At 42.9% G+C, this 12,070-nt stretch overlaps 1 protein-coding gene across 1 annotated transcript in view; it reads left to right on the top strand.

Annotated features, from left to right (window-relative positions):
* AKAP12 (A-kinase anchoring protein 12) overlaps positions 1-3,729 on the top strand; it is a 103,195-nt gene extending 99,466 nt beyond the window's left edge. The window contains exon 5 of the mRNA XM_030853158.2: positions 922-3,729. The gene's annotated coding sequence lies outside the window, so the exon portion shown is untranslated. The remainder of the gene's footprint in view (positions 1-921) is intronic.
* Positions 3,730-12,070: the final 8,341 nt, after the last annotated feature.

The raw sequence follows: 12,070 nt of genomic DNA on the forward strand, positions 1-12,070 counted from the left end.
TTGTTATGAGGGAAGCAGGAATTCAAATAATTAGGATTTTATGCAGAACCTACATCTGGGGAAATAACCACCAACCAGACTAGGAGATCCAGGTTAGTTTCCCTTTTTAAAAATTTATTTATTTATTGGCTGCATTGGGTTTCGTTGCTGCGCGTGGGATTTCCCTAGTTGCGGCGAACGGGGCTACTCTTCGTCGCGGTGTGCGGGCTTCTCACTTCAGTGGCTTCTCTTGTTGCGGAGCACAGGCTCTAGGCGTGCGGGCTTCACGCGGGCTCAGTAGTTGCGGCTCGCGGGCTACAGAGCGCAGGCTCAGTAGTCGTGGTGCACGGGCTTACTTGCTCCGTGGCATGTGGGATCTTCCCGGACCAGGGCTCGAACCCATGTACGCTGCATTGGCAGGCAGATTCTTAACCACTGCACCACCAGGGAAGCCCCCAGGGTTAGTTTCCTTTTTCTCATTGACATGCTCTTCAGTCTTACTGGTGTCCTGAAAGTAATGACTTCGTTTTACCCCCAGTGTGACTGTGTGTGTGTTTGGCTCAAAGACATAAGAAATACGTTGTGCTCACAGCTACTTTGTTGCATTTTTTTTTAATAACTAGAAGTCCAAAGTAGGTTTATAAGGTCGTGCTTGAAATTTATAGTTTATAGCTCTCTGGGAAAAAATTGGATTTCTTCCAGCAGTAGTAAGAAGCATTTAAAAAAATTTCCAGTGCATGTGAGATCCTGCCTACTGGTGTTCAAGTAGCAAAGGATGCTGTATTATGGACCTTCACCATCTTTCTTTCTCACACAGTTAAACTGTGGTTCTCACTAGGGCTCCCATTGGCTGCAGCTCACTTTCACAGCTCTTCTGTTGTTGAATAAATGAGGGAGGTGAAGGGTATGTTATTTACTTTTGATTCTGGCTTCCTCCTACAGTTACTGTTGTGTATTTGCAAGACCAGAATGTGAAGACGAGTGGGAGAAGAAAACGAATGCTGCTGACGAGACCAATCTTACAGAACTTTGGGAACGGAAGAACAGACACATCAACTGCTCTCATTTCTAGAGAACCCCTGACAATCCTGAGGCTTCATCGGGAGCTGTAGCCAGATAACATTTCTTCCTTTCAAGACCACCCTGATATTTTCCCTCGGTACCATATAATGTTTCTGATTCAAGGTCCTTAATTCTTAGCCCGGAACTGGAGTTGGCAATACCTAGTTCTGCTTCTCAAACTGGAGTATCATTCTTTATGTATTTATATGTATGTTTTAAGTAATTCTCCTGTATCTATTGTATATTTTTTTTCTTAATGTTTAAGGAAATTACAGTATAGTGCATTCCTTCTGTATCACACAATATACGACGGGGCATGCAACCACGGTGAAGTCTCAGGAAGCTGTCTGCCTCAGTTACAACCTTTGAAAACAGAGCTTCCTAGAAATAACATTCCTGATCAGAAGCTACACTTCTTGTTTTAAAATTCACTAAGGATTAGGTCCTTTCAGAGTGTTTAGTATCACTCTGAAATTGGTCACTTTCCTATCATGCACAGTGCACTAAAAATAGAAAGTGTTTTTTGGAGGGAAACATACAGAATGTTCCATTGTTACTGGGAAATTTTTCTTTCTATCCCCCAGTGGAGGTTGGAAGGAAGTTTTCTTCAGTAGCAGATTAATTTAAAGTCTTCTCCGCTAATTGTTATACGGTTGTTACGGACAGATGAGTGTGCTTAATTTTGAGGCAAAGTAGTGAAATGTTTTTCATGTTATCAAGAAACAAATCGACTGGTTTTGAGGCAGAGTAGTGAAATGTTTTTCATGTTATCAAGAAAAAAATCGACTGGTTTTGAGTCTACCTTCTGTGCTGGACCACATCCACACACAGCACGAAATAAGTCAGGTTCTTTACAGATGGTATTTTGATAGATGCTGGATCGTGTCTGTGCCATACTTGTGCCCACTCTTTTAAGAACAATGTAGCATTGTCATTTGGATAAATTGTGATTTGACAACTGATTTCAATAAAACATTTGCTTCACTTAGATTTGTTGGATTTATTAGATAATAGGAAGCCTGGGACATATGTTTACTGCATTCTAAAAGCAGAGAAGCTAGAAGTTTCTAACGTAGTCACTACACGCTGTCACCACTTTACACCAGTTTGAGTTGGGGATCAGAGGAAGTCAAAGGCAGAAGGGGATCCGCTGAAATAAACCAGGAGCGTTTTAGATTGACGGTACTGAAACAATGCTACCATCTGGTGGTGCCTTCCTGAAAAAGTCAGTTTTCTTTGTTAATATCTGTGCATGACAAATGTCTCTAGAATGACATTTTAAGAAGGCTTAGTGGTAAAAATGCCTTACCTAACAGGTGATCTTGGAAAAAAATTTTTAAGTGTCAAAATGATTTCTGATTCACGTTAACACCTAAAAGGATTCTGTCAGACAGGTGACACACAAAGGACAGTCCCCATCTACCTGAAAGTCCCACTTTTTCATGGGTAGCACTGGCCTGGTGTGCACACTTCTTAAATTGTACTCACACTCAGTACTCCAGTTTGAGAACTTAAATTTCAACTGCCAATTAAATTATTTTGAAGTATAACATTCTAGCAAAACTAGAACAGTCTTTTAGCAGAAAGACAGTTTGCTGACAAAACTGGAAAGTAGTTTCTCATAAACCAACAAACCTGACTATGATAAAAAATTGGCCATTATTAGAAAGACCCCCTCATGGTAAGAGCATATGGTAGTTGGAAAACATTTAGTATCTTTTTGGGAGTTTTTCACACATATAATAGCCACTTACTTGTGCTTAATTACTAAACTTTAAAATCCCCAAATTAAAAAAATCACCCTCTGATCTAAAGATATTTCTTTTCACCAACTTGATACTTTAAAAAAATCCGAATGCTGGTGTCAATTTTTGAAGATCAACTGAAATTTGGAGATGGTAGCAGTTTTTAAGGAGTTCATTACACTTCTAAATATCAACTAACTTCCTTTCTATGGCAGGAAGTAACTTCGTGCTATTTTGAACAGATTAAAGATTTGTGTAGTTTGTGGTAATCATTTTTGGGGGGTTTAAATTCCATCCTGCCACTTCATCCCATTTGTATTTGGTCTTGTCTTATTACACGTGGCCAGGTCATTCTGGCCATCACGATTGGTCTTCCAGTAGTGGTTGCTTCATGATTGTGCCCTTGATGTGCCCTGGATTACTTCCGTACAAGCTCTGGACCTATGTCCATTAAGCATCATTGTTTTATTAACAGGAGGAATGCTATTAACAGTAGCATGAAATACAATTCTGTATTATAACTGTAAAGCTGCTGTTAATTTGTGAAGTACATAATAATCAAATGCAAACTGCAGAAGTTGGAGCAAGTGCCTAAACTTTGCTATTTTTGGCATTACTGTGGAGCCGTGTTCAATAGAAAGCAATGCAAGACTTGTAAACTCTCGCCATTTCTTGTAATCGAAGAATATAAAATGTTCCCCCTCAGGTTCTTTTGCTAATGGTACACCCGAGTTGCCTCTCTCTGTCACACAGATACTTTTTTCCGGTATTTTCCTTTGATGTTTGGAACTACAGGTAGTGAAGGGCTGGAAATTTTAGCTTTTCAGTGTAAGCTTCAAGCTTAGCAGTTTCCTTTTTAATCTGAGACAGTATTTGATTCCTAGTTCTGTTTGGGGGGTAAATTTTCATTTATCTAAATAAAATGCAACCTAATTAAATGCCATGGATTTTCTTTCTATAATTGCACCATAATTCAGTTTTGATTGCTCTTAACTGTTATGAGATTCATCACACATTTCACTTCTACTTTTAACTACTTAATCATCCTTTGAGACACTGGCCACAAAGCTTCGTGGGAGTTTGGAATGTATCTGGGATTCTGAGTGCACAGAAGTCTCTCAGTGATTCTTCACCGTTTTGGGTCAGGGCCCCTTTAATTAGACTCTCATTAAAGCTCTGGCTCACCTCCAACTCCCTAAAATAAACACAGTTTCAGGTCCTTTTTTGGATAGCCACACTCTGAAATCCCAACGGTAACCAGAACCAGAGTTAGAAACCCCTCATCCAACTGCAAGAAAGGAAATGGACACAGTCCAAGGATTCCCAGGAAGAAGTTGGCACCTGAACGTGACCAATGTCACATGACTTCATTTGTAATGTGACGCTGGAGATGAATCTGATGGATAGTCTGGCACAATTTTTGTGCAAATGCAAGTTTTCTCCTCACCACCAAATTCCTTACCATCTCTTACAATTAGGAAAATGACCTGGCTCTCCTTTTATAAATAAGGAAGTTGAGATATAGATCACCAGCCCTTATGTGATAGCACAGGTTTTAGCTAAGGTGACCAGGACGTGGGGGTGGCATGGTGGTGAAGATAAAATAACCATGACTTTTTTTTTTTTTAGTGCTGTCACAGCTTAGAAATCAATCCCCTTTTTTGATATTTAAATATAACAGGCCATCTGTACAGTATCCTACACTTAGGACTGAGGTAATCTCATGACTTTGCGTATTCTCCCATTTCTTGTTGACATGAAAAATTTTAACACAAGAGAAGTATAACATGTAACTTAAGAGAAGCTTCCTTATAGATAGTACTCATATTTGGAGACCAGAGGTAGAGTAACGTTTCAAAAATGATGAAATTAGGACCCAAGGTGTTATTTTCCCACAGCAGGATATTGAGTGCTAAGTCCTAGCTCTAACTCACCCCTGTGCGTTTTCTTGTTTGTTCTAATAATCCCAAATAACTTGGTATAATTGTGAGCACAACGACAATCCTTTAAATTAGGCCAATTTAAAAACCACATTGTGGGGTTTCCCTGGTGGCGCAGTGGTTGAGAGTCCGCCTGCCGATGCAGGGGACGCGGGTTCGTGCCCCGGGCCGGGAAGATCCCACATGCCGCGGAGCGGCTGGGCCCGTGAGCCATGGCCGCTGAGCCTGTGCGTCCGGAGCCTGTGCTCCGCAACGCGAGAGGCCACAACAGCGAGAGGCCCGTGTACCCAATCCCCCGAAAAAAACAACAAAAAAACCCCACATTGTGCTTGATGCTACTTAACCACTGTCAACCTCAGGAGCTCACCTGATTCCTGGAAAAGCAGGTGGGGTTGCCTCTAGGACTTGAGACCTGGATACAATTAGGGTTCTTTGTAAAGGCCTTTTGGAAAGGGTACTTACAGTGTTGGCCAGCGGGCCATTTTAAGAAGTGGGATTTATCCTAAGATATCATTACTTTAGCAGAGAAATGATGCTATCCTTCTGCCATTCCCAAGGCAGTGTTAGCGGTTGTGATTCTGCCCCACTCCCCTGTAGAGATTTTGCTTATCGCAATGGCTAGGGTATTACTGAATTTGAGTTGGGACCAAACGCTTGTGATGCTGCAAGGTCCAGAACAGCCCTTTTTTTTTTTTTTTTTTGCGGTACTCGGGCCTCTCACTGTTGTGGCCTCTCCCGTTGCGGAGCACAGGCTCCGGACGCGCAGGCTCAGCGGCCATGGCTCACGGGCCCAGCCGCTCCGCGGCATGTGGGATCTTCCCGGACCGGGGCACGAACCCGCGTCCCCTGCATCGGCAGGCGGACTCTCAACCACTGCGCCACCAGGGAAGCCCCAGAACAGCCCTTCTTAAAAAGAGAGTTTCTACCTAAAATGCCAAGCATTCTAGAGAATTGCTTCTAAAGAATGAAAGACCAGAGGTTGGGAGGAGACTAGCTAACATGTTACTATAATAACCTAGCAAGAGCTGAAAATGGCCTCTATTAAAGTAGCGACACTTTGGCTGGAGGGGTGTGAGGGGGTCGACAGATGTTAGGAGGTGGCCTCAGGGCAGGATACCTGATTATTTGTCATAGGAACAGCTTGGCCTGAAGAATGAAGTTTCCGGGGAATTGCCTGGTGGTCCAGTGGTTAAGACTCGGCGCTTTCACTGCAGGAGCCTGGGTTCAATCCCTGGTTGGGGAACTAAGATCCTGCAAGCCACGAGGTGCAGCCAAAAACCCCAAATAAACAACCAACCCCCACCCCTCTCCCCAACACACACACCGCTGCCCCCCAAGCAATAAAATGACAAACTTTTTTTTTTTAAATGAAGTTTCTATGTTGACAACCTGGGTATGGAGCCATGTACCGACATGGGTAGAGGTAGGTGATGATATTTGTTTGGGTAATGTTCAATTTGAGAGGCCCGTGAGATCCCCAAGGGAAAATGCAGGACCAGTAGCTGGCTATATGGCTCTTATAAACAGAAAAGGTTTCAGGACACAGACATCAATGGCTCTTCTGTCCTCTCTACGTCCTTGGAGACGCAGAGGGGGAGATAACCTACACAGATCCCTACGACGTTTCCTAAAAGCTCATGCACCAACATTGGTGACTAAGAAAGGTGAGGCTGTTGCGTTCACTTACCCTGTCACAGCCGTTTCCTCATTTCAGAATCCATGACAAGGTGCTTCGCAAGATTTTCCTCTTGTGAAGGTGCTTGACAAAGTAAAAAGCAAAATCCACCATAGTACATTAATATTAGTAATTAGAGGAGAAGTTTTAGTAAAACCACCCATTAGAAGCAACCTGATGACTGTTATGCCCTTAAGTATTTTGGAAGATTCAGAATAATGATACTGATCTTTCTAAAAATATCATACACATCTTTTTCAGACATGCTCTCTGTGTGTCATCTGCATTTCTTACCTTTCCTCCTCTCTTTGTTGCCTTTTCAGCTTTTGTGGCCTGCTGGCACATCTCCCCAGGGAGACTGGGGTGGGGGGCATGCAACATGGGGTGGGGGGCATGCAACGTGGGGTAGGGGACTCTGGCTGGGAGGGGACCAAACCTGCAGTCTCTTCCGGGTCACTCCCGGGACTCCCTAGACCATGCATCCTCCTGGCGCCCAGTTCTCTCTGGCTGGCTACCTTGTGACCTTTGTCTGCTTCTGGGCATCTTAATCTAAATGGAAAGATAAAAGGACTCTTCAGTCTTTTTTCTTTTGCTAATCAAAAAAAATTATAGAAATGAATTTAAATGACTAACGGCAAGGAAGGATTTCCTAGGCAGAGTAACGATAGCAGAAAGAGCCCTGGATTGGGAGACGTGGACTCTGTAATTACCACCATTTTTTTTCCTCATCCAGATCCTTGCCTCTCTTAGAGTAAGGAGGATGGTCTAGGTGACCTCCTCAAAAACTAGTTAGGGTATTTGGTTACTATGGCTATGATCTTTTCTGTGCTCAGAGATTACAAAGGCATTTAGAATGAGAACAGGGAGGTTTAAAATAAATTCTAGGGCCTCTCAAACATGCATTTTTAAGGGTTCATGCACCAATCTGTATGTTGCACACATCTCATTAAGGAGCACTCTGCTTCAAAGAGAGAAGCATGCTAGAAATGGCACAGACCCCTTTCTGGCCCTTTATTAGCTCCCCTGGTTACTTATTTATTTATTTTGGCTGCGCCGGGTCTTAGTTGCAGCATGCAGGATCTTTAGTTGTGGCACGCAGACTTCTTAGTTGCGGCATGTGAACTCTTAGTTGCGGCACACATGCGGGATCTAGTTCCTTGACCAGGGATCGAACCTGGACCCCCTGCATTGGGAGTGCGGAGTCTTACCCACTGGCCCACCAGAGAAGTCCCTCCCCTGGTTATTTCAATTCTGAGAAGAAAGTAGAACCAAGAAAAGGCAGTAATACTACAACGCAAATTGTATAGCGATGCTGTTGTTCTCAAAATGTTGCTTCTGGCATCATCATCTCCATCATCATCTTTTGGGAACCTGTTTAAAGCGCAAATTCTTCAGCCCCACCCTGGACCGACTGAATCAGATACTCTGCAGTCTGTTTTATCGAGCCCGCCAAAAGATTCTGATGTGCTGAAGTTTTAGGACTACTGTAGTAAAGGCAATAAAACAGAATTAAGTTAATCGCCTCAATAGCAGAGTGAATAGCTTAACAGGTGGAAAAGGTTTCCCCTTCCAGATTCCCACACCTCTCCTGTGGGCTTCTAGCCCACAGAAATATTTGCACGTTGGGGAATACAGCATCTGAGCCACATGGGAGTTTGAATCCTGTCTGGGTAACCTCAGAAAAGTTCGTTAACTTCTTTGGGCCTCAATTCCCTCAACTGTAAACATGGGACACATGTCTGACAGTAGTGTTGGGAGAAGCACACAGACACCCTATAAAGGATCTTGCTTCCCCATCAGCTCGGTGCTGTGTGACCAGCTGGAGGGGTGGGATAGGGAGGGTGGGAGGGAGGGAGACCCAAGAGGGAAGAGATACCGGGATATATGTATATGTATAACTGATTCACTTTGTTGTAAAGCAGAAACTAACACACCATTGTAAAGCAATTATACCCCAATAAAGATGATAAAAAAATAAAAATAAAAATAAGGATCTTGCTTCCGCAGGTTCAGCCCTTCAGTTTGTAATGCCTTCTTCATAAGGATCGATCTTCACAACAACCAGGGAATTTAGGTAGGGTAGGTTTTGAATATTTTCCAGAGAATAGCACAAGCTTGAGTCAAAAATTTAATAACTATTCCTTATGTTAAAAAATATTTTGGGAATTCCCTGGTGGTCCAGTGGTTAGGACTCTGCACTTCCACGGCAGGGGGCCGGGGTTCGATCCCTGGTGGGGGAACTGAGATCCGGCATGCCCCACAAGGCGCCAAAAAAAAATTTCTTTTTTGATCTGCCTGAGGAGAATGAAGCCACAATATCATTTCATCCTGATCCATTTTTTTCCCACAATGAGATTCTCAGTCTCATTTTTATTTATTTATTTATTTTTAATTAAAAAAAATACTTTATTTTTGGCTGCATTGCGTCTTTGGTTGCTGTGCGCGGGCTTTCTCTAGTTGCGGCGAGCTTCTCATTGCGGTGGCTTCTCGTTGCGGAGCACGGGCTCTAGGCGCGGGGGCTTCAGTAGCTGTGGTGTGTGGGCTTCAATAGTTGTGGCTTGTGGGCTCTAGAGCGCAGGCTCAAGTTGAGGCGCGCGGGCTTAGTTACTCCGCGGCATGTGGGATCCTCCTGGACCAGGGCTCGAACCCGTGTCCCCTGTATTGGCAGGCGGATTCTTAACCACTGCACCACCAGGGAAGCCCCTAGTCTTTCTTTTATTTAGAGAGCTATTACACAGTTTAGTGATTATCACAGTTTAGTGATAGTCTTCCAGTTGTGTTTTACGAGCTAGTTCTAGAAAAAGGAGTTTCATTGATCATATCTTAAGATAATTAGTTTTTTATTTACTTAAAGATTTCCAAGCCTAAATCTTGCTTACCCGCAAGTGATATATAGCAATAATTTGTTCTAGACCAAAATGGAGGAGTAAACCAAAGCAAAAATTGTCATAAAAATGCAAAGTCAACCCGAAGAGCAAGTTAAATTTCATTACAATAAACTGTACTCACTGTACACATAATTTTGTCTTAGAATTCACTCCTAGTGAATAAGTACAAAAGGGCTCCCCCTCGCCCATCTCAATTCCTAGCCAAATTTCAGGAGGTACCACGCACATACCATCCTCCACAATCATCCTTCTAAGTGCCTATATCTTTTTTTTTTTTTTTTTTTTTTTTCGGTACGCCGGCCTCTCACTGTTGTGGCCTCTCCCGTTGCAGAGCACAGGCTCCGGACGCGCAGGCTCAGCGGCCATGGCTCACGGGCCCAGCAGCTCCGCAGCACGTGGGATCTTCCCGGACCGGCGCACGAACCCGCGTCCCCTGCATTGGCAGGCGGATTCCCAACAACTGCACCACCAGGGAAGCCCCCTATATCTTTTTAAACGAAGCAATTTAGTATTTTACCTGAAACGCATGACTGAGGTCTGACGTTTTGAACTTGAAATGTTTATTTTGGATGTCTCAGCTCTTCCCCTCTTTTGCAAGGTGAGACTACAAAAAAGAATGGTGGCTAGTTCTTATGACTTTAACAAGGAGGTTTGGGGTCCACTCTACTCTCCATTCTTCTATCATTATCCAAGCTACCTTGTTTATTTATTTTTCAGCTTTATTGAAGAATAATTGATAAATATATTTTAATGGAATGCTTTCTTCCTATTAAAGCCATATTTCCTATGGTAAAATAAAATCCTACAGTTCTTTACGAATCTATCATTTAGCAACATCTGTTGAATGAGTCGTTTATTGTTTTCCCTAAGAAAGGAAAAGTAATAGAACCAGTGGGATTAATAAGGGCTAAAGCATGGAGAATGACAGCTCAAATTAATTCTAAAGCTTAGGTGTTCATATTGCTCTTAATGAAACAGGAGGAAAGGGGGAAGGGCACAACCTATAAAAGAATGACTTAGCCATAGGACATGACAAAAACTGGTTAGAAGAAACTAGGTCCAAGATGGCAGAAGATTTGACTTCCAGAGGACTTTGTACCTCATTATACGCTCATTGTAATACATTAGCATATGCTAAATGACACACCCACCAACGCCATGACAGTTTTGAGGCCAACCATAAAAGGCCAAAAAGTGGGTGATGGCCCATTCATGGAAATCTCCGCCCCTTCCCCCAAATAATTGGAATAATCCTCCCACTCATTAGCCTATAAAATCACCCAGCCCATAAAAATTGACGACGTTGTATTTCAGGGCCCTCTTGCCTTCTGAGGTGGCCCACACTCTGTCTGTGGAGTGTGTTTCTCTAAATAAATCCACTTCTTATCTGTAACTCTGTCTCTCATTGAATTCTTTCTGCGACGAGACGTCAAGAAGCTCAAAATCACCAGGAACAATACCATCAACTGAAATGTCCAAAGCTTATTTAAACTGGTACCATCAAAAACTCAGAATAAATTATTAGTTTATAACCTCTTGGGATTAAATAGGTACCGAGTATCCCAGGGTAGGGTGGGCTTCCTTATCTGTACTCAGCTTTTGGTTTGGGGAGGCAACTGGCATTGTCCAGGTCTGCCACGTGGAGGAGGTGGCCACAAGCTGCTAAGAGCCCCTACACCCCAGCATGAGTAGGTGAACACAACACCTACCCTTCCTTCTCCATCAGGGTGCAGGCACTCACCCCTCTCTCTTCATCCACCAGATCCTTTGTGATTCCCATGACTTTCTGGTCTTCAAGACCCCGTCTGCCTGAAGGGCTGTGGAGGCACACCTTGATTATCCCTTTCAGATATTCAGAGGAGTTAACTAGGCACAAGACTCTCATCTAAGTTGGGAGATGTGAATATACAGTAGAACCCTTATCCGAGGTTTCACTTTCTGCCGTCAACTTCCATCTGAATAAATGGAAAATCCAGAAATAAACAATTTATAAGTTTTAAATTGTGGCCGTCTGAGTAGCAGGATGAAATACTGTGCCGCCAACTCCATCTCTCCTGGGACGTCAATCACCCCTTTGCCTAGCATATCCCGCCTGTTAGTCATTTAGTAGCCGTCTGCGTTATCGACTGTCAGGGTATTGCGGTGCTTGTGTTCAAATAACCCTTATTTTACTAAAAATGGCCCCAAAATGCAAGAGCAGTGATGCTGGCAATTTAGATATTCTCTTACTGTGTCTAATCTGTAAATTAAACTTAAGTATGTATGTATAGGAAAAAACATAGGGTATATGGGGTTTGGTACTGTCTACAGTTTCAGGTTCTTGGAACGTATCCCCTGAAGATAAGTGGAGACTAGAGTAGTCTTTTTAAAAAAAGATGAAATTGGTAGAAACCTCTTAATATTTAATAATCTAGGTTTATATAGCCTGTATTTGTGTCATCTTTAGGCAAACACCTTAGCCTCTTTTCTACCTCCTTGTAAAAAAAAGTTGGATAAGACAATATCTAGACCCATTTGTGGTCAAACCCTGATTCTTCATAGCATCTTCTTATATCGTTGACTCATCTGATTCTCACAATCTTATGATCCAATGGAGTTATTGTCTTCATTTTACAAGTAGAGACAGTACCACTCAGGGTAGGGGAATTGCCCAAAGTTCAACAGATAGAGAGAGGCGGAGACACAGCAAGAAATTGACTCTTGGAGCAATGCTCTCTACTTGGCCTTCCTGCATCTTTTTGGGTAAACAAAGTAATGCATAGATAAAATCATGTACCCATT

The sequence above is a fragment of the Globicephala melas genome, chromosome 14 (genome assembly GCF_963455315.2).
Source record: "Globicephala melas chromosome 14, mGloMel1.2, whole genome shotgun sequence".
Classification (NCBI taxonomy): domain Eukaryota; kingdom Metazoa; phylum Chordata; class Mammalia; order Artiodactyla; family Delphinidae; genus Globicephala; species Globicephala melas.